The 25,934-nt window shown below is 41.5% G+C and overlaps 1 long non-coding RNA gene across 4 annotated transcripts; it reads left to right on the plus strand.

Moving 5' to 3' along the window:
• LOC141055985 (uncharacterized) lies at positions 1–25,394 on the plus strand. Of its 4 annotated transcripts, none has more exons than XR_012221560.1 (5): positions 1–317; positions 18,005–18,048; positions 20,792–21,527; positions 21,715–21,780; positions 24,135–25,394. It is a non-coding gene; the product is annotated as an uncharacterized lncRNA (long non-coding RNA). The 4 variants fall into 4 exon arrangements; XR_012221562.1 differs by having other exon boundaries at positions 1–217; XR_012221559.1 differs by lacking the exon at positions 18,005–18,048.
• Positions 25,395–25,934: the final 540 nt, after the last annotated feature.

Raw genomic sequence — 25,934 nt, forward strand, 5'->3', positions numbered from 1 at the left:
GGCTGCATCCTCTGTTCCCGGGGGGAAACCTGAGAGGCGCGGACATTCACCTGAAGCCTGGGGGAAGCCCTAGGGAGATGTAGCTTCCTGCTGACAGGAAGGGGATAAGGAGAGCCAGAAAAGAGCACTTAGCAGCAGGGGGATAAAAGGAAAGAGCGAGCTACGGACTGCAGTCTGGCACTGGTGTGGAACAGCGCAGAGAGCAGCATGTAGAGCGGTGAGCAGAGCAGGTTCTGACACGGTGTACCCCAAATTACTTGAGAGCTGGCTGGACCACTAACCCCGAGGACACAGCACCCTGCTGGGGAATGTAACTGGTGAGCTGTGAGTAAGGCTATGTGCCCACGTAGCGTTTTAAAACGCTCACTAAAAACCGGACTCCTTCCCAGAAATTGCGCGGTTTTACCGCGATTTTACCGCGATTATGATCGCGATTTTGCCGCGATTTTCGCGTGCGATATTCAAGCACTTTCCAAGCGAATTGAAGCATCGCTTGGAAAGTAATTGACAGGTTGGTCACACTCGTCAAACATAGTGTTTGACAAGTGTGACCAGGTTTTTACTATTGAGGCTGCCTATGCGGCATCAATAGTAAAAGATAGAATGCTAAAAAAAAAAATAAAAAATCGGGGTATACTTACCTTCCGGCGTCCCGCGCTGCCATCCCGGGCCTCAGCGTTCCCAGTAATGCCTTGCGAGACCTGTGATGTCATTACAGGGCCTTGCCGCAAGGCATTACTGGGAACGCTTAGGCCGGGAATGCAGCGCGGGACGCCGGAAGGTAAATATACCCCGATTTTTTTTTATTTTTTATTCTTTTTTTTACAGGGGTATGGTACCCAGGGCCTGGAGGACAGTCTCCTCTCCTCCACACCGTGGGTACCAACCGCACATGAGACGCTTAACTTCCCGCATGGTGGGCATAGCCACATGTGGGAAGTAAGCGATTTTCATGCATTCCTATGGGTGCGGAATCGCGGCAATTCTTTGCTATTCCGCACAAAAGAATGAGCATGCTGCGATTTTTTCCGCGATGCGATTCCGCCGCGGAAAGAAGCGCAGCATTAGCACAGCATGTGCAGAATGCCATAGGAATGCATGGGGGGCGTTCTGTACACGATTTTTAAATGTTTTCGCAGCGTTTTCACGCTGAAAATCGCGGCAAAAATGCTTAAAAATTGCTACCTGGGCACACAGCCTAAAAGTGTAGAAACTGCACTCTGCTGTGTCCTTGGATTTATTTACTGCATCACCTGCCTTGCACCGCAACCACCACCATCATCTTTTACACCTACAACTGCCATGGGGCCTAACACTGCCTGTGGAGAGCTGTAACAACTCTGCTGCATCACCAACAGCCCCAGCGGTCTCTTTTGTAGTGTCGGCTATCACCTTAATTGCCGAACACCATGGGTGGCATTACAAATATATTTCCCCATAAACTACTACCCCCATCAAATATTTACGTTGCATGCCCAGGGTCATGGACCGGGTCACTGCTGCTGTGATATATCACCTGAAGGATCTACTGGCCGGGTATCGAGTAACCCCAACCCTAGGGGGCACTGCAAAAACGTGTGCCTGTCTGGTGAAGAAATACAAAGTTTCATGGCACAGTGAGAAGGCCGTATAACACAGATGACATTCTCATCAGAGTGTGTGGACTAACTGGCGGTTCTCCTGACCCGAGTGTGACAGTTGCACAGAAATACATGCTGTCACATTCGGGTCAGTAGAGCCACTTACCAGTCCGTGCATTGTGATACAATTGTTGTCCGTAATATACAGCGTGAGCCTTGTGGAAACGTACTATGGATGTATGTGCATTTTTTACCTGAGGATTTTCCACACCTAATGCAGGTCTATGGGACAATCTGCACATAAAATTCCGCGTCCCCGAAAGTGAAATTGATTTGCTGCTGATTTGAAAAATGCAGATCACTTTACACAGTATTTAAAAGAAGCAGCAGAAGATTTCTAGAAATACCATCCACTGTGCTAGAATTGTAAGACACTGAATTTTTCATGCAACAAAAACATGCAGCATCAAAAATGTACCAAAATCTCATGGAGGGAACATAGACTAACAATTATGGGAGGAGTGAACCTCCGCACGTGACTGTTAAGCTGTTAAAAGCCGTTGTCACACTCTGACAGTGGCATTTAGCATGTCCGACATGCATGCACATCATTCTTTGTGTCCATCGTCACACCTGTGAAGTGTTCAGTGGTTGCTTTGACAGCCGGAAGTCTGTTGAAGACCTCCATGCTTGTCATTATGGAGCTCCTTTGAAACCAAACCCTGCCTGAGGCCAGGCTTCAAAGGAGACCATGAATTTTGCTATCTGCAACAATGCTATAGTACTGCTGTATATAGCAGAAGCAATCAGACGATCACAGTTTCAAGTCCCCTAAGGGGACTATTAAGAACAGTGAAAAGTAAAAAAATAAAATAAACCATCAAATCACCTTTAAAAATAAAAAATTGAAGAAAAAATAACACACGTGTTATCGCTGTCTTCAGAAAAGTCCGATAGATTAAAATATAAAAACAATTAACCAAATTGGTAAACAATGTAAATGAAGAAAAATTCAAGAACACCAAAATTTTGTCTTTTTGTTTGTTGCAATACCACAAAAAATGCAGCGATCAAAATGTCACTTCTATCCCAATATAGCATCAATAAAAACATTGTCTCGCCACCCAAAAAAAGAAGCCATCACACAGCTCCTAGACTGAAAAGTGAAAAAGTTAATAGTCTCAGAAAATGACGACACAACCCTCAATATTTTTTGGCAAACTTCTGATTTTTTTCTGCTCTAAAATAATTTAAAAAAATGAACATGTTGGGTATTGCTGTATTCGCACTGATGGGCAGAATTATATTTCAAGGTCATTTTACCATAAAATCTAAGCTGTAAAAACAAATCCCAAAAAACAGTGTCAGAATTGCATTTTTTTCACAATTTCTACCCACTTGCTTTTTTTTCACATTTTCCAGTATATTATGTGGTAAAATGAATGACAAAAGTACAACTTGTCCCAAAAAAACAAGCCATCATACAGCTATATGGACAGAACAATAAGATATGTCTCTGAAAAGAAGAGGAGGAAAAACCGGAAACGTTAAAAAAAAAAATGGCTGTAGTGTGAAGGGGTGAGAGGGACAGAATGAGGGAAGATCAATTTCCTCATTGAGATGGAATCCCTTTTTTGTAGGAAATAAGGAACAGGATGCAAAATCGGCACCAAAAGTACTACGACAAGCAAGTTACAAAAATACCGGACATGGCCAGACTCCACACTACTCACTTGTGGTGGCATCCGTACTCTCGGGGGGCCTAAATGTTACAGGTTCAGCTGAAGAGGTGGACTTGACAATCAAAATAAGCCTTCTAAAGGGTTTACTTAGGCCTGAAATGGGGGTCCTTAACCCCTTAATGATGTAGGGAAGATGACCTGAAGGATGGACTTGTCAGCAAGTAGGAAGGAGGGTTTGCACATTTTTGGCAGATAGCAGTGATGACCGTGGGGAAACAGCTAGGAAAGTGTAGGTGACCTGCAGTACCTGGGGTTGACCACAAGATGGCAGGGAGGAGTGTGAGTTCAGGACTTGACAGCAGCTTAGGACTTTAGAAACCATTGGTCCTGGGGGCTGGAGTTACAGGGAACCGGGAAAGTTATAAATTTGACAGGAGGGTTCCAGAAAGTTCCAGTCCCCAGGAGGAGCTCAAGAGGAGAGGAGCCTGTGGCAAAGTGGGTGTTGTGAAGAAAGCTCAACCAGGGGACTGAGGAGAGAAGAAGTCAGGGGGGTGGTCCTGACACGAAGTACCGCAGTACAGACGAGGTCCTGAGGGAAAGCATACCGAATTTGATGACGACAGCTGACCAGTAAAATGACTGTTGGTGTACAAGCCTAAGGCGGCCACAGTGACCAAACTAGCAGTAACGTCACTAAGCTGAGAAAGGGACGAGGTGTGTATCTACGTCCCAAGTGAAAGTACGGTGTTTGTGTATCGGGGCCTGGAAACGGAGGGCCGTTAAGAAATTGCGGTGTGTTGTCAGAGCCATCATTCGGACTGCGGAAAATAAACTTGGACCTGTTGCACCCGAAAACTGCCTCCATCTTGTGTCTTTACGTTACTGCGTGGTATACAGAGGGACCACTCCCCAGTCCGGCCTACTGACCCTACAATGGCAAGAGGTATTTTTGGTTTTCCATTTTGATTTTTTTGCTCCCAGTATTGGAGCCATAAATTTTTCATTTTTGGTCAAAATGGCCATGTGAGGGCTTGTTTCTTGTGGGATGAGTTGTACTTTTGACCGACGCCATTGGTTTTACCATGTTGTGTACTAGAAAATAGGAAAAAAATTCCAAGTGTGGTGAAATTGCAAAAAAAGTGCAATCCCACACTTGTTTTTTGTTTTGCATTTTTACTAGGTTCACTAAATGCTAAAACTGACCTTCCATTATGATTCTAAAGGTCATTTATAAGTTCATAGACACCAAACATGTCTAGGTTCTTTTTTATCTAAGTGGTGAAAAAAAATTTCTAACTTTATTTAAAAAAAATGCACCATTTTCTGATACCCGTAGCGTCTCCATTTTTCATGTTCTCTGGTTGGGTGAAGGATTATTTTTTTGTGCACCGAGCTGACTTTTTTAATGATAACATTTTGGCACAGATAATTTCTTTTGATTGCCCGTTATTGAATTTTAATGCAATGTCATGGCAACCAAAAAAACGTTATTCTGGGGTTTTGACTTTTTTCTCGCTACGCCGTTTAGCAATCAGGTTAATCTTTTTTATTGATAGATCGGGTTATTCTGAACTCAGCGATACAAAATGTGTGTATGTTTTGATTTTTTTAAATTGGTTTATTTTGAATGGGGCAAAAGGGGGGTGATTTGAACTTTTTAATTTATTTTTATATATTTTTAAAAACTTTTTTTAAACTTTTGGCATGCTTCTATAGTCTCCATGGGATACTAGAAGCTGCCATAACCTCATCAGCTCTGCTACATACAGGCGATGATCAGTTCGCCTTTATGTAGCTGAATTACTCATTTGCTATGAGAGCCGACCACTGGGTAGCGCTCACAGCAAGCCGGCAGTGACAACCATAGAGGTCTCCAGGAGATCTCTGCTTGTCATGTCAACCCATAGGTGACCCGTGATCACGTGACGGGGTCACCGGTGGGCGGATTTCCGGTACGATTTCCTGAAGTGCATGTTGAATGCCGCTGTCAGAATTTGACATTGGCAATTAACTGGATAATAGCCGCGGGTGGATTGCGATTCCACCCTTGGCTATTCTGGGCATGTCAGCTGTTCAAAAGGATGTCTGTTATTGGCATACTATTACACCCGATGTCGGAAATGGGTTATATATGTGAGAAATCCAGAATATCAGTCGGTCCAAACTAGACTAAATATATAGACAGAGATATAGACAGAGCTATGTGTGTAAACCCTGCCTCTACACACCAGCAGCAGTGGTTTATTTTAAAAAAAAATTGTTAGAGCTTTGTGATTGGTCAATGGTAACGGCTGATGTCGGCACATAGTTGCGCCTAGATTGCAGTTGATTTTTTGAGCTCCTTATTTTAGCCACTCCTTTCTAGACGGCTCACTAGTGAGGTGACTAGATCGGAGTTGATGTTTTGAGGATTTCACTGTAGCCACTCCGATCTAGATGCTTCAGTGCTGAGCTGACTACATCGGATGGGATTTTTTGAGGACCTCATTTTAACAACTCTGCTGTAGATAGTTAAGTGTTGAGGTGACTAGATCAGAATCGGTGGAGCGAGGACCTCAAAAAATCACCTCTGATGTAGACAGTTCAGCACTGAAATGTCTAGAATGGAGCTGGTTCCAGGATCCTCATACAAACTTCATTTTAGTCCCCTCACCTAAATTTTTAATGTTTACTTAATGCTTTTTTATGGAATTGCTCAAGGTTTTAATGGAGCAAATATCACAATTCAGACATGACTATATTTTACATTGTTATATTTCATGTATTTGAGCAAAATTCATTTTTTCCTGTTTCATAAAACATATTTTTATTGTTGCTTTTTGTAGTATAAATGAATACACTCAGCGCTGATTGTTCAGTTTTGCCAGAATGAGAGTTTTCCCGTATGTCCACCAGTCCTGTCTGCATCAGTGGCATTTTTGAAGAGTGGGTGGAGCTTCGCAGGGAGATGCAAAAAAAAGAGCGCAACCGGAAGCAATCATAAAAGAGCACAAACGACTGTCATCATAAAAGATAGCAACCGACAGTCATCATAATATACAGCAGAGAAGTAACATAAATTATTACAGAGATGTCCCATGTCACTGGAGAACATTTCTGGTGTAATTTTTGCCACTTTATAGACTATGATGCTTCAGTCAGCTGAGCTCCTTCACTGGCTGAGACTTGTGAACATATAGGAAGGGTTTATCAAAACTGACCAATTAGAGCTCTGTGTAATATTTTATATTACAAAAAGCAATTATCAAAAAGATGACTTTATTAGTTTTAAAAAATGCACAGTGGTCACTGCTTTCTCCCTCTAACTAGAGTTGACCAAAACGGGTCGGTCATATTCAAAAGTCGGCGACTTTCGCTGAAGTCGGGATTCATGAAATGAAATCCAACCATAGCGTGAGGTCGGCCACGAGGTCGGCGACCAGAGCACCAAAGTCGCGTTTCAAAAGATGCTTCCAGCGCCCTTTTTCAGCCGATGATGGAGGATGCACACTGTGGGCAACGCAATGACATAGGCATCGGTCACCACGCTCTTTGAGAAGGGCATGCAAGTGATTGGCTGGCTTTGTGTGGCGTCACAGGGGCTATAAAAGGGCATGAAGGCCGACCACCATCTTAAATCTGCCAATCTTAGCATTAGGGAGAGGTTGCTGCTACTGATTCAGAATAAGGGAGAGCGTTAGGCAGGGAAGAAGAACCAAAAAACTGCTTCTGCTGTTAGCGATTTCCACTTACAACACAACACTTTGTGTGCAGTGACAGGGGAGGCTCTATTTTTGTGCATCAGCTCTGTTGGCTATTAGGCTGCCTTATAAGGCTCCCTGATAGCTGCATTGCTGTTTGAGACTGCTGTGCAAACTGTTTTTTTAAAAGCAAAAATACTTTTCTTCCTCTTTTCTGCACAGTTACCAAGCGTTCATTTTTCCACCCTTTTTGTGTGTGCAGCAGTCCTGCTTATTAGGCTGCCTGCGTCCATTCTTGGACTGAGATCATCATTGTCAGCGTCCTCAAATTTCTAGTGAGATCCCAATTCTCACCAATCCTATACACACCCTCCACCTTGTCATACACCATCGAATTTAAGGCTGTTACATTGAGGTGTAATCTCTCCTGGGCCTGAGACAATAGTTCAGTGTCCTCAAATCTCTAGTGAGATTCAAATTCTCACCAATCCTATAGACACCCTCCACCTTGTCATACACCATCCAATTTCAGCCTGTTACATTGACGTGTAATCTCTACTGGGCCTGAGACAATAGTTCAGCGTCCTCAAATCTATCGTGAGATTCAACTTCTTACTAATAGTAGATACACCTTCTACCTTGTTTTACAGTACCATATGGCTGGTGGTATTTTGGGTACTTTTTCACAAAAATGAGGAAGTATGTTGGAAGAAGCCATGGAAGTGGGCTGGTCCCGATGGTGGTGTTGCATCTGTTGGTAGTGGCAAAAGCACAATAGCACCTAAGGCAGGAGGTGTTGAGCCTGCGTCATCGTCTGGCTCCACAAGGCCTTGAAGGCTCTCTTTTCTGGGAGTAGGTAAACCACTTCTAAAGCCGGAGCTTCAGGAACAAGTTTTGGCTTACATTGCTGACACAGCCTCCAACTCTCTCGCTTCCTCTTCTGAAGTTTCAAAAAATAAAAGCACTGAGTTGTCAGTGGAGGCTCCTGGTCAGGAACAACACCTTTCCTTGTGTCCTTCACGCCTACCAAAAGTGAAGGATGTGGCAGGCCACAATACTGATTACTCCATGAAGCTCTTTTCACATATCATGCCTGGGTTAACAAGTCAAATCGTGAATTCCCCAGTCCAAGATGAATCTGACATGGAGTGCACTGATGCACAGCCACTGCTAGGTTTTTCTGCTGCTACATTCACTCATAGCACTGCATTGTCCTCGAAGTGTACTGAGGAAGAAATAGACCCTGATGAAACTCAGGTGCCCCTTCCCGCATACTATACCACCTTACACGGTGACACAGAGGAAGTTGCACATGAAATTGAAGAGGAGGAGATGGATGACCCAGTTGTTGACCCAGATTGGCATTCATTGGGGGAAGAGGGTGCCGCTGCCAGTAGCTCAGAAGAGGAGGAGGATCCGCAGCAGGCAACGACATCGCAACAGCTGTTATCTGGCATGACCGTAGCAGTCCAAAAACGTGTTACTAAAAACAAAAGTTGCAGGACAGCTTGGCCAGAAGGTCAAATTAGCACAGCGTGCAAGGTCTCAAAATGTCTTCCATAGTAGGAAGAGTGTAGTGTGGCACTTTTTTGAACAAAATCCTAATGATCAGGCAAAGGTTATCTGTAAGAAGTGCGCAAAGACCTTTAGCTGAGGGAAAAATCTGAAAAATTTGAATACCAGTTGCATGCTTAGACATTTAACCACCATGCACTTGCAAGTGTGGACGGAATACCAAACCTCACGTACCACATGTGCACCTGCTCCGAATGAAGGTAGTCAACAATCCTACATCGCTTCCCCCACTGTAAGCCCACCGGTTAGCTCACCACCAGCATCAAATGTCAAGGTGTCGTCGCAAGGGCAAAGCAGTCATGGAATCACAATGTTATTGCTACCAAAGACTAAATCTAGGCCATCAGCAACACCAACCAACACCATCACCATCAACAACCCTCTCTCAGTCTGCCATGTCCACCGCTTGTTCCACCATATGAAGCTCTCAAGTCCAGCCCACCCTACCAGAGACTCTGAGCAGGACAATAAAGTAATCATCCTCTCATCCGCGTACACTGGCTTTGAACGGCCACATTACCAAACTAATCTTGTTAGAGATGATGCTCTACCGGTTGGTTGAAAGCAAAGCTTTCCGTGAGCTCATGGCCTACGCAGTACATGCTATGACCTACCCATTCGGCACTACTTTTCGTAAAAAGCTATCCCAGCTCTCCATGTGCATGTGAAAGAACGCATTGTCCATGCACTCAAGCAATCAGTGAGTGGAAAGGTGCACCTCACAACAGATGCATGGTCCAGAAGGCATGGCCAGGGCTGTTACGTGTCCATCACTGCGCACTGGGTTAATGTGGTGGATGCAGGGTACACAGGGGACAGCGGCAGTGGGACAGTGCTGCCTAGCCCATGATATAGGAAACAGTTGGCTGTAGGCATTCGACCCTCCTCGCCCTACTCCTCCAGAAGTGAAAGCTCGTCCACAGAGTGCAGTCACATGAGCACTCCATCCGCAGCTGCCAGTGTTGCACACAAGTTGTCCCACTATCGAACAGCTAGTGGTAAGCGTCAGCATGCTGTGTTGAAGATGATGTGTTTGGGCGACAACAGACACACCGCGGAGGTACTGGCCGACTACTTGCAGCGGCAAACTGAGTCATGGCTGGGCAGTCTACATCTTGAGGCAGGCAAGGTAGTTAGTGATAACGGCCGGAATTTTGTGGCAGCCATAGCCCTTTCAAAACTCAGACACATACCTTGCCTGGCTCACACCTTGAACCTGGTGGTGCAGTGCTTCCTCAATAATTATCCGGAGTTAACAGCCCTGCTCCATAAGGTTTGAAGACTGTGCTCGCACATCCGCCAGTCGCCCATACACTCCAGTCGTATGCAGAATCTGCAGCGATTGCTCCACCTTCCCAAGCACCGCCTATTTATCGACATTGCAACAAGGTGGAACTCCACCTTACACATGGTTCAGAGGCTGTGCGAACAGAGCCAGGCTGTAATTCATTTGTGGGAGGATACACGGGCAGGCAGTTTGCAGGCAGACATGGAGATGTCTGGTGTGCAGTGGTCAAAGCTGAAAGACCTCTGTAAAGTCCTTCAGTGTTTTGAGGAATGCAAACTGCTGGTAAGCGCAGACGATGCCACCATAAGCATGAGCATCCCACTTATGCATCTGCTCTTGCAAACTTTGACGCACATTAAGGAGCAGGCGTCTGCAGCCGAGGAGGAAGAGGAGGGGGGAAGTCTTGATGACAGTCAGCCATTGTCTGCTCAGGGAAGTCACGTGGACGAGGTGGAGGAGGAAGAGGAGGAGGATGATGGGGATGATTATTTTGGGGAGGAGGATGCTTCTCAGGGGACAAGAAAAGATGTTTGCGTGGCAAGGTCAGGTACAGGGTTTGTGTGTGACTGGAGGGATGTTGATTTGCCAGAAAATGCTCCTCCACCCAGCACTCGCAGTGCATCATTGACACCTGGAACATTGGCCCACATGTCTGATTATGCCTTGCAGATCCTAAAAAGGGACCCCCGCATTGCCAAAATGATGAACGATGACGACTACTGGTTGGCCAGCATCCTGGTTCCACACTATAAAGGCAAATTCCAAAACATCATGCCACAGGAGAACCTAGAGATAATATTGGCTAACAAACAAGCAACTCTGGAAAACTATTTGTTTGAAGCATTCCCAGTACATAGCGGCGGTGATGTTTTTCCAACGAGCCGTAGGGGGCAACATGGAAGAGGTGTTCATGTTGCACACAGCCGAAGTGGCGTTGGACAAAGGGTTTTCATGACCATGTTGTGGACTGATTTTTCAAGTACCGCTCACACGACTGGTAAACTGCATCGATCAAAAGTGACAGGAGACAGCAGTTGTCAACTATGGTAACAAACTACTTCTCATCACATATCGATGTTCTCCCTCACCGGTCATTCCCCTTTGACTATTGGGCCAGTAAACTTGATACCTGGCCTGAATTGGCACAATATGCCTTACAGGAGCTCGCTTGCCCTGCTGCTAATGTGTTATCTGAACGAGTCTTCATTGCTGCTGGATCAATCCTGACAGAAAAAAGGACCCGTCTGTCGACCCAAAATATTGATGACCTAACCTTTATTAAAATGAACCATGGATGGGATTCAAAGGATTTTGTCCCACCCTACACAACTGACACGTAGGTTGCCCGAAAAATGGCTTGCTTTTGTCCTCCTCTTCCGCGGACTTCTCCAATTACTCCATTTGCAGCTTCTGAATGTCCAACATCAACATATGCCATTTTCTCCACCTCCCTAACTGGGCTGCCTCCCCCCACAGGGCCGGGGTCACCACCTGGCGCACGCATCCATGTGAGTGCCTTTGCCCTGGACAGGTGGGTGGGCACACGCTTTGGCAACGGCACTGGCACAAGGTCCCTCATAGTAGAATCAAGTGTCTCTGATGGTGGGGGTGCATACCCACCGTCAGACACACCGGCGTACTATGAGGGGCCCTGTGCCAGTACTGCCGCCCACGAGTGGGTCCCCCCTGCTCGCTCAGGGCACCAGCACTTGCAATACTTACCTCTCCCTGCTCCACCACTGTGTAGTCTGGCCTGTTAAATATTTCACTGGGACTGCCAATACAAATTTGGTGAAATGATGGTTAAGACGTAGCTATGCCCTGTCCTGCTGGGCTCTATCTTCAGATGATTAATGGCTTCCATTTGTTATGGACGTAGACTCACAATGAGATGCAGTGGTGGTTTATCATCAGCTTTCACGGTTTTCTGACTCACAGACATGTGACATTCCTGCCCACATTTTTAAATGTGTCCTCTCATGCCAATCCAATCCTACGGCCTGTGACTTGTGTCTTTTGCACTCCAAAGCTACCTGACAGATCATGATAGGCAGTGAGGACCATGTCTACATCTCTCCCTGTGACCAAAATTTGATGGAGACGAGTAATGGTGATGTGATCCACAGTACTGCGATACAGCAAACCTTTCTTCACAAGAACTGTTTTCGCTGTCTCCACAGACAAAGTAATTGAGGGTCAGTATCGCCTCTGAGAATTCTCCCAGAAGTTTTTACCGTGATTGCAGAAATTTTAGAATTACTAATCACTTGACTTTCCGTCTGCACTTGTATCCATCTCATTTCCTCTTGAGGAGAGTCTGGACTGTCTTACTGAGACTGAAATATATATGAAGATTGAAAAATAGCCCAACAGTGTATACTGGTGTACGCTTCGAATACATAACCCTTTTTCTACTTTTTAGATTCTTGTCTAATCCATACTGAGGCTGTGAGTGTCTTTGTCGGACTCCGGAAATATACACGCAGACTTTTAATGTTTAAACTATGCTATATATACCTGTTATCGGGTAATACTGTACCCTTTCTCTGCTTTCTACAATCTTGTGAAATCCATACTGGGCCTGAGAATGTCTGAGTCTGCCTCCTGATTAGAGTTGAGCGGTGTTCGAGTCGACCTGTTCGCCCTGTTAAAATTCCAGCTGTTTTGGGAGGTGTTCGAGCCATTCGTCGAACTCGAACACTTTGCTTAAAATTCGGCTGTTCAAGGTTCCGTTCGAGAACGGTTCGTTCACCAAAAGCGTAACTTCATTTTCACATTAATAATGGTTTTCAATGTTAATAGACTGTTTCATGGCATAGTAGTGGTGTGTGGCTGCAAGCGGTGTAGTACACCTGTCAAGGAGCTACGCCTTGTGTGTTTATAATTATTTTTTACCGCATCTTGTCCAGAAAATCCTTTTGGGCCTTGTAGCACTGTCTACTACTCAGCAGAGGAGCCCACCAGTAAACCAAGCTATGCCGCCTGTTTATGTAAGAACTCCGTGCTACTAAGCATAGGAGCCCAGCTGTTAAGGAAGCTACAGCATCTGTGGTTTGTGCCCTTTTTTTTTTTTTTCCCTTTTTTCTGTAATGCCGGTTAGGCCTAATTCCAGAATTCCGGTTGACCTGCACTTACTGGGAAATCGTCGTTCGCTGGGAAGAATTTTAATCCCAGATCCCCATCACTAATGGGGTTCAGCGGGTTATCTGCACCTGTAAGAGACACATGCTGGTCCTTTCAGTGTAGCGCACATGCAGCCCCGAACATGTAAGGGCATGACAGACCTGTTATTGATTGATCTCGGTTGCCAGAGCCTCGCGTGTCCCTCTAGTAAGCTTGACGCATACTGCGGGGGCATGCCGGAGTCTCGTTCGTTAATGGAATTAAGCTGACAAATCGCTAGCATAACTAAAAACGGATATCCACCACCACCCACAGAATCAACAAAGCTTGCAATCTGTCCATCTTTTCTGTAGCTGGCATGGTTGAGGTTTCCTGGGTGGAGTCGAATTAAGCCGCAGGCTCCACTCCTGGTGGTGCCCTTCTGGACATTCCTTTAAGGTTCAGCTTTGCAACCATACTGCCCCGGAAACCAATCACTTTGCCTTCATGGACGCTGTTCGGAGGTTCGTAGGAATAACGCCGCCCCATCGGCAGTTGGCCTAATTTATGGTGGGAAGTCCGACGGTATATGATCGTCTTCGATGTCAGATTTCTACAGTTTTTTGGTATTTTACATTTTTATTCTAGCCTTTCTTGACTTCATAAGGGCATGACATGCCTATATCTGTGTCTCCTCCTCCCCCTTTAACTCCTCCACCTCTTTTCTATATGTACTGTAGTTGCCGTTTTCCATATGTTATTTTTATAGTCTGAGCATTTTGTCTGCTTTGGGACACCTTTTAAGGTGTTTTGTAATTGTTTTCTATGTGTTTGTGTTTGCCTGCCATTGTTTTCAATGGTGTTCGACTTTGTTCGTCGAATGTTCGACAAACATTCAACGAACTTGCCTCGTGTTCGACGAACCAAAACTAACTGGAACACTAGCGGGGTGGCTCAACACTACTCCTGAATATATAGACATACATTTTTAATGTTTAAACTATGCTATATATACCTGGTATCTGGTGATACTGTACCCTTTCTGCCAGGAAGTCCTCCTCCACCCACCACTCTAAGTGTATCATTGACACCTGGAACATTGTCCCACGTGTGATTATTTCTTGTGAATCTTCTTGTTACTGTATATTGTGGTGTGATCCATCCTAAGCGTGTAACAGTCTGTGGGTTACTCCTGCAATTTAGATGTACATTTAAAAATTACCCCATCACTAGTGTATACAGCTCTACGCTTGTGATACATTACCCATTTACTGCTTTTTATATTCTGGTCTAATCCACACTGACCACGTGAGAGTTATTTTCTGACTGTATAAATAAATACTGAGATTGACAACAATGACCCCTACACTGTGTACAGATGTACTCTTCAGATCCATTACCGTTTTACGGCTTTTTATATTGTGTTGTAATCCATACTGAGCCTGAGAGCATCTGTGTCTGCCTCCTGAAATATCTACGGAGATTTAGAATGTTTAAACTATACTATAAATACCTGCTATCTGATGATACTGTACACTTTTTCTACTTTTTATATTCTTGTCTAATCCATACTGAGTCTGTGTGCATCTCTGTGTTACTGATGGTATATATAGGGAGACTGACAATCATTCTTTGACTGTATAGAACTGTACGCTTATGATACAGTACCATATATCTGATGTTATTTTGGGTTCATGTTCTGCATCATTTTGAAGTTTGGTGGAAGAGGCTGCGGACGTGGGTGTGGGGGGGCCAGCTGGTGCTGATGGTGGTGTTGCATTTGCTGGTAGTGGCAAAAGCACAATAGCAGCTAAGGCAGGAGGTGTTGAGCCTGCGTCATGGTCTGGCTCCGGAACGCCTGGAAGGCTACCTTTTCTGGCAGTAGATTAAACGCTTTTAAAGCCGCAGCATCAGTAACTGGTTTTGGCTTACTTTGCTGAAACAGACTCCAGCAAATATGCCCTCCTCTTCTGAAGTTTCAAAAAATGCAAGCACTGAGTCGTCAAGTGCTGGCTCCTGATCAGGAAGAACCCCTTTCCTTGTGTCCTTCACTCCCACCAAAAGTGAATGATGCAGCAGGCCACACTTCACATTAGTCAATGTAGCTCTTCCCACATAACATGCCTGGGTCATCAAGTCAAATCGTAAATTTCGCAGTCCAAGATGAATCTGACAAGGAATGTAGGAAGAACCAACAAAACCACCGAGAAAATGTCCAAAGTTACTTTATTGATAATTAGCATATATATAAATAAAATATGTATGAAGGGGGTCAATGCCATGGATAAGGCACTACCGGGGACCAGAATATATGATAACATAAAGATACATATATACACACAGATACAATGTATTAATAAATAATGATAATATAAATATAATGATTATAAATATATAAAGTGACCATGCTATAATGTATTGCCAAATTTGTATTAATAAAGTGCAAGGTATAGATATAGTGCAGCAAAACGGTTGTGCAGCAATATACAGTGGGGCAAAAAAGTATTTAGTCAGTCAGCAATAGTGCAAGTTCCACCACTTAAAAAGATGAGAGGCGTCTGTAATTTACATCATAGGTAGACCTCAACTATGGGAGACAAACTGAGATAAAAAAATCCAGAAAATCACATTGTCTGTTTTTTTTTTTTTTCATTTTATTTGCATATTATGGTGGAAAATAAGTATTTGGTCAGAAACAAGCAATCAAGATTTCTGGCTCTCACAGACCTGTAACTTCTTCTTTAAGAGTCTCCTCTTTCCTCCACTCATTACCTGTAGTAATGGCACCTGTTTAAACTTGTTATCAGTATAAAAAGACACCTGTGCACACCCTCAAACAGTGACTCCAAACTCCACTATGGTGAAGACCAAAGAGCTGTCAAAGGACACCAGAAACAAAATTGTAGCCCTGCACCAGGCTGGGAAGACTGAATCTGCAATAGCCAACCAGCTTGGAGTGAAGAAATCAACTGTGGGAGCAATAATTAGAAAATGGAAGACATACAAGACCACTGATAATCTCCCTCGATCTGGTGCTCCACGCAAAATCCCACCCCGTGAGGTCAGAATGATCACAAGAACGGTGAGCAAAAATCCCAGAACCACGCGGGGGGACCTAGTGAATGAACTGCAGAGAGCTGGGACCAATGTAACAAGGCCTACCATAAGTAACACACTACGCCACCATGGACTCAGATCCTGCAGTGCCAGACGTGTCCCACTGCTTAAGCCTGTACATGTCCGGGCCCGTCTGAAGTTTGCTAGAGAGCATTTGGATGATCCAGAGGAGTTTTGGGAGAATGTCCTATGGTCTGATGAAACCAAACTGGAACTGTTTGGTAGAAACACAACTTGTCGTGTTTGGAGGAAAAAGAATACTGAGTTGCATCCATCAAACACCATACCTACTGTAAAGCATGGTGGTGGAAACATCATGCTTTGGGGCTGTTTCTCTGCAAAGGGGCCAGGACGACTGATCCGGGTACATGAAAGAATGAATGGGGCCATGTATCGTGAGATTTTGAGTGCAAACCTCCTTCCATCAGCAAGGGCATTGAAGATGAAACGTGGCTGGGTCTTTCAACATGACAATGATCCAAAGCATACCACCAGGGCAACGAAGGAGTGGCTTCGTAAGAAGCATTTCAAGGTCCTGGAGTGGCCTAGCCAGTCTCCAGATCTCAACACTATAGAAAACCTTTGGAGGGAGTTGAAAGTCCGTGTTGCCAAGCGAAAAGCCAAAAACATCACTGCTCTAGAGGAGATCTGCATGGAGGAATGGGCCAACATACCAACAACAGTGTGTGGCAACCTTGTGAAGACTTACAGAAAACGTTTGACCTCTGTCATTGCCAACAAAGGATATATCACAAAGTATTGAGATGAAATTTTGTTTCTGACCAAATACTTATTTTCCACCATAATATGCAAATAAAATTTAAAAAAAACAGACAATGTGATTTTCTGGATTTTTTTTTTTCTCAGTTTGTCTCCCATAGTTGAGGTCTACCTATGATGTAAATTACAGACGCCTCTCATCTTTTTAAGTGGTGGAACTTGCACTATTGCTGACTGACTAAATACTTTTTTGCCCCACTGTATATGTAAAATAATAAATAGTGCAACAAAACATATTAAACATAAAAAGAGCAATATGTGGCTCAAGTGCATACAATTGAAGTGAATCACTATAAAGAAGTTGCACAAAAACAAAAAGTGAAAATAAACAATCAATGTTGCATGTAATACCTATATGCTGCAGGGGTCCCCGAGATGTGCCAGCCCCGACGCGCATTTCGGCGTACTTTCGTCAGGGGGTGACGTCATCCAGGATTGAGGGTTTTTTTAAAAGGCAAGGTAACCAATGAGGGGAGAGTGAGTATGATATGATGCGCGCTAGCCTCATCTGCTGCCAGGCAACCCCACATCACTAGTCCACGTGTATCCCACCTACGTCGCAGCGGTATGATGCGGCGCAGAGGGACGCAGACAAAGCGGGCGGGATCCCCGGGAGAGTGACGTCAGGGCGTGTGCTACTCAATCCACTATCATTGGGCAATGTAGTCACATGGTACAAAGGTCCTGTGACTACCAACAATAGATAAGAGGCTCAGGATTGGATTAAAACCATCACATGGTACAACAGGTCCTACATCATGTAAACAAAAACCAATGAATAATAGCATATAATTACAAATATAAATTAAATAGTCATGAATAATAGATTATTGTAACTGGCCACAACATATACATAAATACATATATCCATCGGCACAAATAAAGGATAAATGCAAATAATAATAATAACAATGTGTATCAAAAACAAAATCAAAATAAGAAAAATAAAATAAATATGAAAATCAGAAAAATAAAAAATAATGAAAATAATAATAATAATAAATAATAATAAAAAATAAAAATAATAAACACTGTGTAATAATGAAAAATAAAAAATAAACAAAAAATAATATAAATGATAAAAATATATAGAATAAATTAAAAATAAATATATATAGAAAGGTAAGCCAGATAACTATAGTATAATTTGTTTCATTCTTTTTTTTCTTTATTCTTTGTTGCATTTTTTCACCACGGCAGCGCCACCTGACGAAGCCAGGATGCCACAGAGAGAAACCATCAAAGTAAGAAGAAATAAATTACTATAAAAATCAAAAATATATATATTATAATATGTAAAAACAGTAGTGTTATTCATGACCATACTATATATATTTTTGTGTAGGACCTATATAATTAAATAAAAGTACAATAAAATATATGCTAATACAATGCCCATAAGAATAAGTAAGAACATATATAAAATATATAATGCTGGATGACAAGGTGGTCAAAGAAAAGGAACATAGCTGATACTCTCATTAAGGCCCAATGGATGTATTGAATTTAACATCGATATCCATCTAGTCTCCATCTGTGCTAATTTCTGACTTATTTTGCCTCCACGTATAGAATATGGAATCAAATCAATACCTCTGACACGAAATTTACTTGAATCACAGTTGTGAAATTGTTTAAAATGCCTCGGGATGGTTTTTAAGGCAGAAAGATCATTCTTGTTTTTTGCAGCATTAATCCCAATCACGTGCTGCCTTACTCTAACTTTTAGTTGTCTAGTGGTTAAACCCACATAGATTTTTGAGCACGGGCAGGTTGCATAATAAAGACTGTTTTAGTGTCACAACTGATATGATGTTTAATACAATAACTCTTAGATCCAGAAGAGTCGGTAAAAGTGTCAATTTTATCTATATTCGGACAAGCGACACAATGACCACATAGAAAAGAGCCATTTTTTTGTTGAATCTGTGACAAAAAAGTAGGTTTGGACTCATATTGATAATGACTTCTCACTAAAGTCTGCGAAAATGAGGATGAGTGACCTCATGGAGATCAACATCCGACACTGCGGAGACACCATCACATGTTTCTCAACGCAGTGATTCTAGAGCAATGCCCCATCCCTTATGGGAAATATGCAAAAACATGTAAATCAACAGCCGCGAAGACACCATCACATGTTTCTCAACGCAAGCAATGACTAGCCAGGTCTTTCACCGGGAAGTAACAACCACGGGAAGGGCAGTCTCCAATGAAGGAAACCACCTATGCCAAAACATGGTATCCATCCACAGACAGCTGTTTCGTGGTATTGCCCCTCATCTGTGTGGAGTAGGAAACTGGCTAGTAGGAGCAATGCCTAGTAAAAAGACTGCGAAAATGAGGATGAGTGACCTCATGGAGATCAACATCCGACACTGCGGAGACACCATCACATGTTTCTCAATGCAGTGATTCTAGAGCAATGCCCTCATCCCTTATGGGAAATATGCAAAAACATGTAAAACATGTAATTGCTTGCGTTGAGAAACATGTGATGGTTTCTCCGCGGCTGTTGATTTACATTCTCACTAAAGTGTCACGAAGATTCCGAGAATGACAAAAAGTTATACTAGGATACTCCGTCAGATATTTTGACAGAGTTTGGTCAGCCATTAAAATAGGCCATGATTGTTGCAATATTTCCCTCAGCTTCTGATTTTGAATATAATTTGTAATAAACTGAACTACTGAGGATGTAGCCATCTTAGTCCTAGAATATAATAAGTCGTTTCTAGATGTGTATCTTGCTCTATTAAATGCTCTTTTAATTCAACGATGACTATAACCACGATCTAGAAAACGAGATTTCAATTCTTCAGCCCTCCTCTCAAAATCAAGGTCATTGGAGCATATCCTTCTAAGTCTCAGAAATTGACTTACTGGAATAGACCGTACAAGGGACATAGGATGGGAAGAAGATGCATGTAGTAAAGAGATTGTTGATGTTTGTTTTCTGTAGATATCGGTTTGAAGAATATTATTAACATAATGCCTAACCGTTAAATCAAAAAATTCAATACTACTACTATCATAATGATATGTAAGATGGATATTCAAAGAACTATTATTCAAATGTGACATAAATAGTTCCAAGGACTCAGCAGAGCCCTGCCATATGAAAAAAATATCATCAATGTAATGTGCCCATAATAGAACACGATACATTAGATGGGAGTCATCATCAGATGAAAAAAAGTCCCTCTCCCACAGCCCCAGGACACGTGGACTAGCAACATGGGGTTGCCTGGCAGCAGATGAGGCTAGCGCGCGTCAAATCATACTCACTCTCCCCTCATTGGTTACCTTGCCTTTTAAAAAAAACCCCAATCCTGAATGATGCCACCCCCTGACGAAGAGACGCTGAAGCGCGCGTCGGGGCTGGCACATCCCGGGGACCCCTGCAGCATATAGGTATTACACGCAACATTGATTGTTTATTTTCACTTTTTGTTTTTGTGCAACTTCTTTATAGTGATCCACTTCAATTGTTTGCACTTGAGCCACATATTGCTCTTTTTATGTTTAATATGTTTTGTTGCACTATTTATTATTTTACATATATATTGCTGCACAACCGTTTTGCTGCACTATATCTATACCTTGCACTTTATTAATACAAATTTGGCAATACATTATAGCACGGTCACTTCATATATTTATATTCATTATATTTATATTATCATTATTTATTAATATATTGTATCTGTGTGTATATATGTATCTTTATGTTATCATATATTCTGGTCCCCGGTAGTGCCTTATCCATGGCATTGACCCCCTTCATACATATTTTATTTATTTATATATGCTAATTATCAATAAAGTAATTTTGGACATTCTTTCGGTGGTTTTGTTGGTTCTATCTTATTGTACCGAGTCGTCTTGTTTATATTCAATGTGTGCTTATGTGTGTTGAATTGACATCATATTATTGCATTTTCTCCTGGAGTATATTTTAATTTGTATATACTGTGTTTTGCACAGGTTTCTCTCTATGGACATGGATTTTAATGCCAAGGAACAATCCTGGCTGAGCCGAATTAATCAATTATTCGGTAGTGGTGGGTCTAATGCTAATGGCTCAGGTGGTCAAGGATTAGCTGATCTCTCTTCTAACATTAAAAATCTACATACACGCACGCGTTTATGGTGGAATAGGGCCTTTTTACAGAATTATGTTAGTCGTGATTTAATACCTAGGGGTTTACGTGTACGAGTGATCCCCTCCTTTCCCATTGAAGATGATGAATTTATAAAAAAAATTGGGAATAAATATGTAATAATGCTTCCAAAAAATTAATGGAATTATTAATTCATCTTAATACCAAAAATCTGACTAATATTGACTCACAATTGGAGAATGCCTGTACACTAGCTAGAAACCAGTTGACGGCAGAGAATCTCCTATTTATTAATACATCTATGGAAAAAAGTTGATTCATGGGTCAAGGAAATCCAGGAGAATCAGTCTCATAAATTAACTAGGGACATGAAGGATCGTCAATTAAATAAAATATACAACTGGAAGAGACCTTTTGTTTCTGAAAATACTCATATTCGGACAACATCTATTTCCTCTATACCTTCTTTGAGTGAATACTCTGATGCCTCAGCCACTTCATCCACATCATATAAAGACGTTGTTAAACGGAAACGTAATCTACGGAATTCACCACATAAGAGAAGAAAGGATCATTCTCTTCAAGAAAATCAGCTTCAGGTAATTAATTTAAGTATGCATCAACTCTCTGAGATAGATTTGAGAGTTCTTGGTAAAGGCCTTACTTTTTGTCCGGATTCACGTTTTGATACTTTTTCAGCTATCAAGGATTTACACCTATTTTCAAGAACATTAATGTTCAAAAAATATTTTCATGATGAAACAATACACGATCTATTTCCAACAGACGCGGAGCAGGAAGCATTACAGATATTGAATGAGCTGACTTTGGAACATTCATCTTGTGAAGGAGGTAAGGTCCCTTCTTCCATCAAGCCTCATTCTAAGAAATTTCCATCTTTTACTTCATGTTCAAATATTGATTTATTTGTGAAAATCGTAAGTGAAGAGTTTAAGAAGATTCCCCAGAACATTTCTAAAGGTAATCTGTAATATGAGGAACGTATGAGCATTGATAAATTAAAAAATTTACCAGACGTAGTTATAAAGCCTGCCGATAAAGGCGGCAATATTGTTATTTGGCCATCTCCATGTATGAAACTGACGTTTTCAAACAACTTCGTAATAAAGTTTGTTACAAAAAACTTTCATTTAACCCATTGTCCTCTTATGTGTCAGAGTTAAATAGTATTTTAAATGAAGCCATGGAAAGTGGTACTATAACCAAAGAATTGAGTCCGGCATTAACCATGAAAGAACCTTGTATACCTACTTTTTACCTTTTACCAAAGATTCACAAAAGCCTAACATTGCCCCCTGGAAGACCGATTGTATCTGGTAACTCTAATTTTTTGGAAAATGTAGGTAAATATATAGATTTTAAACTTAAACCTTTAGTAGAATGTCTTCCATCTTTCATACGAGACACTAGTGAATTTTTGAAGAAAATTGTTGGTTTACACATTGGTGATAATGCACTATTGGTTACATGTGATGTTGAAACACTATATACCAGCATCAGACACTCGGATGGTATACAAGCCACGAGATATTTTTTATCCATGTCAAATAATTCTCTTTCAATGGTTAATTTTATTAAAAAAGGTTCTTGAGTTTAGTCTGTCTCATAATTTTTTTACCTTTAAGGGGTCCTTCTACCTACAGCTCCAGGGTACGCTATGGGGGCGCCATATGCACCGGCGTATGCTAATTTATTCCTGGGGCTGTGGGAGAGGGACCTTTTTTCATCTGATGATGACTCCCATCTAATGTATCGTGTTCTATTATGGACACGTTACATTGATGATATTTTTTTCATATGGCAGGGCTCTGCTGAGTCCTTGGAACTATTTATGTCGCATTTGAATAATAATTCTTTGAATATCCATCTTACATATCATTATGATAATAGTAGTATTGAATTTCTTGATTTAATTGTTAGGCGTGATGTTAATAATATTCTTCAAACCGATATCTACAGAAAACAAACATCAACAAACTCTTTACTACATGCATCTTCTTCCCATCCTATGTCCCTTGTACGGTCTATTCCAGTAAGTCAATTTCTGAGACTTAGAAGAATATGCTCCAATGACCTTGATTTTGAGAGGAGGGCTGAAGAATTGAAATCTCGTCTTCTAGATCGTGGTTATAGTCATCGTTGTATTAAAAGAGCATTTAATAGAGCAAGATACACATCTAGAAATGACTTATTATAATCTAGGACTAAGATGGCTACATCCTCAGTAGTTCGGTTTATTACAAATTATAATATTCAAAATTTGAAGTTGAGGGAAATGTTGCAACAATCATGGCCTATTTTAATGGCTGACCAAACTCTGTCAAAATATCAGACGGAGTATCCTAGTATAACTTTTCGGCGTTCTCGGAATCTTCGTGACACTTTAGTGAGAAGTCATTATCAATATGAGTCCAAACCTACTTTTTTGTCACAGATTCAACAAAAAAATGGCTCTTTTCTATGTGGTCATTGTGTCGCTTGTCCGAATATAGATAAAATTGACACTTTTACCGACTCTTCTGGATCTAAGAGTTATTGTATTAAACATCATATCAGTTGTGACACTAAAACAGTCTTTATTATGCAACCTGCCCGTGCTCAAAAATCTATGTGGGTTTAACCACTAGACAACTAAAAGTTAGAGTAAGGGAGCACGTGATTGGGATTAATGCTGCAAAAAACGAGAATGATCTTTCTGCCTTAAAAACCATCCCGAGGCATTTTAAACAATTTCACAACTGTGATTCAAGTAAATTTCGTGTCAGAGGTATTGATATGATTCCATATTCTATACGTGGAGGCAAAATAAGTCAGAAATTAGCACAGATGGAGACTAGATGGATATCGATGTTAAATTCAATACATCCATTGGGCCTTAATGAGAGTATCAACTATGTTCCTTTTCTTTGACCACCTTGTCATCCAGCATTATATATTTTATATATTTTTTATTTTAGTATATTTTATATATGTTCTTATTTATTCTTATGGGCATTGTATTAGCATATATTTTATTGTACTTTTATTTATTTTATTATATAGGTCCTACACAAAAATATATATAGTATGGTCATGAATAACACTACTGTTTTTACATATTATAATACATATATTTTTGATTTTTATAGTAATTTATTTATTCTTACTTCTTATGGTTCCTCTCTGTGGCGTCCTGGATTCGTCAGGAGGCGCTGCTGTGGCGAAAAAATGCAACAAAGAATAAAGAAAAAAAGAATAAAAGAAATTATACTATAGTTATCTGGCTGACCTTTCCATATATATTTATTGTTTATTTATTCTATATATTTTTATCATTTAGATATTATTTTTGTTTATTTTTTATTTTTCAATATTACACAGTGTTTATTATTTTTATTTTTCATTATTATTATTATTTTCATTATTTTTTTTATTTTTCTAATTTTCATATTTTTTATTTTATATTTCTTATTTTGATTTTGTTTTTGATACACATCGTTATTATTATTATTATTTGCATTCATCCTTTATTTGTGCCGATGGATATATGTATGTATGTATATGTTGTGGCCAGTTACTATAATCTATTATTTATGACTATTTAGTTTAAATTTGTAATTATATACTATTATTCATTGGTTTTTGTTTACATGATGTAGGACCTGTTGTACCATGTGATGGTTTTAATCCAATCCTCAGCCTCTTTTATCTATTGTTGGTAGTCACAGGACCTTTGTACCATGTGACTACATTGCCCAATGATAGTGGATTGAGTAGCACGCACCCTGACGTCACTCTCCCGGGGATCTCGCCCGCTTTGTCTGCGTCCCTCAGCGCTGCATCATACCGCTGCGACATAGGGGGGGATACACGTGGACTAGCGACGTGGGGTTGCCTGGCAGCAGATGAGGCTAGTGCACGTCATATCATACTCACTCTCCCCTCATTGGTTACCTTGTCTTTTAAAAAAACCCTCAATCCTGGATGACGCCACCCCCTGACGAAGGTACGCCGAAACGCGCGTCGGGGCTGGCACATCCCGGGGACCCCTGCAGCATATAGGTATTACACGCAACATTGATTGTTTATTTTCACTTTTTGTTATTGTGCAACTTCTTTATAGTGATTCACTTCAATTGTATGCACTTGAGCCACATATTGCTCTTTTTATGTTTAATATGTTTTGTTGCACTATTTATTATTTTACATATATATTGCTGCACAACCGTTTTGCTGCACTATATCTATACCTTGCACTTTATTAATACAAATTTGGCAATACATTATAGCACGGTCACTTCATATATTTATAATCATTATATTTATATTATCATTATTTATTAATATATTGTATCTGTGTGTATATATGTATCTTTATGTTATCATATATTCTGGTCCCCGATAGTGCCTTATCCATGGCATTGACCCCCTTCATACATATTATCAATAAAGTAATTTTGGACATTTTCTCTGTGGTTTTGTTGGTTCTATCTTATTGTACTGAGAGGTCTTGTTTATATTCCATGTGTGCTTATGTGTGTTGAATTGACATCACATTATTGCATTTTCTCCTGGAGTTTATTTTAATAAGGAATGTGGGTGGCCAGCCAGGGCAGTGGGGTTAATTGGTACTGTGCCTGTGTCTCAGAGGGATGTGTCACGTTGGTGGTGATGACCCGTTCCGTGGCCCTGGGCGTCCATGCAAAGGGGTGAATAACGTTTATAGGTGAATGATACGTGACACCACCTGTGGTTTCTGATCAGATTGACCTGCGCTGCTTTGTCGCTTCTCCGGAACAGATGTTGTGGTGCAGCTAAGATGTTGAAGTCCTGCACAGGTCGGGACATAGTCGCAGGGCAGATGAAAGAGTTGGTAGATGGTGTGCAGTGCAGGATGTAGCAGAACCGTGCGCCAGGTGCAGGAGAAAGATGACAGACACAGTAGTGCAGTTCCTTTACCTGTACTTGGTAAGTGCCGTCCAGGACCCAGAGTACAGATGGAGGAG

The sequence above is a fragment of the Dendrobates tinctorius genome, unplaced genomic scaffold, assembly GCF_039654945.1.
Source record: "Dendrobates tinctorius isolate UK_male_01 unplaced genomic scaffold, ASM3965494v1 ptg000193l, whole genome shotgun sequence".
Taxonomy (NCBI): domain Eukaryota; kingdom Metazoa; phylum Chordata; class Amphibia; order Anura; family Dendrobatidae; genus Dendrobates; species Dendrobates tinctorius.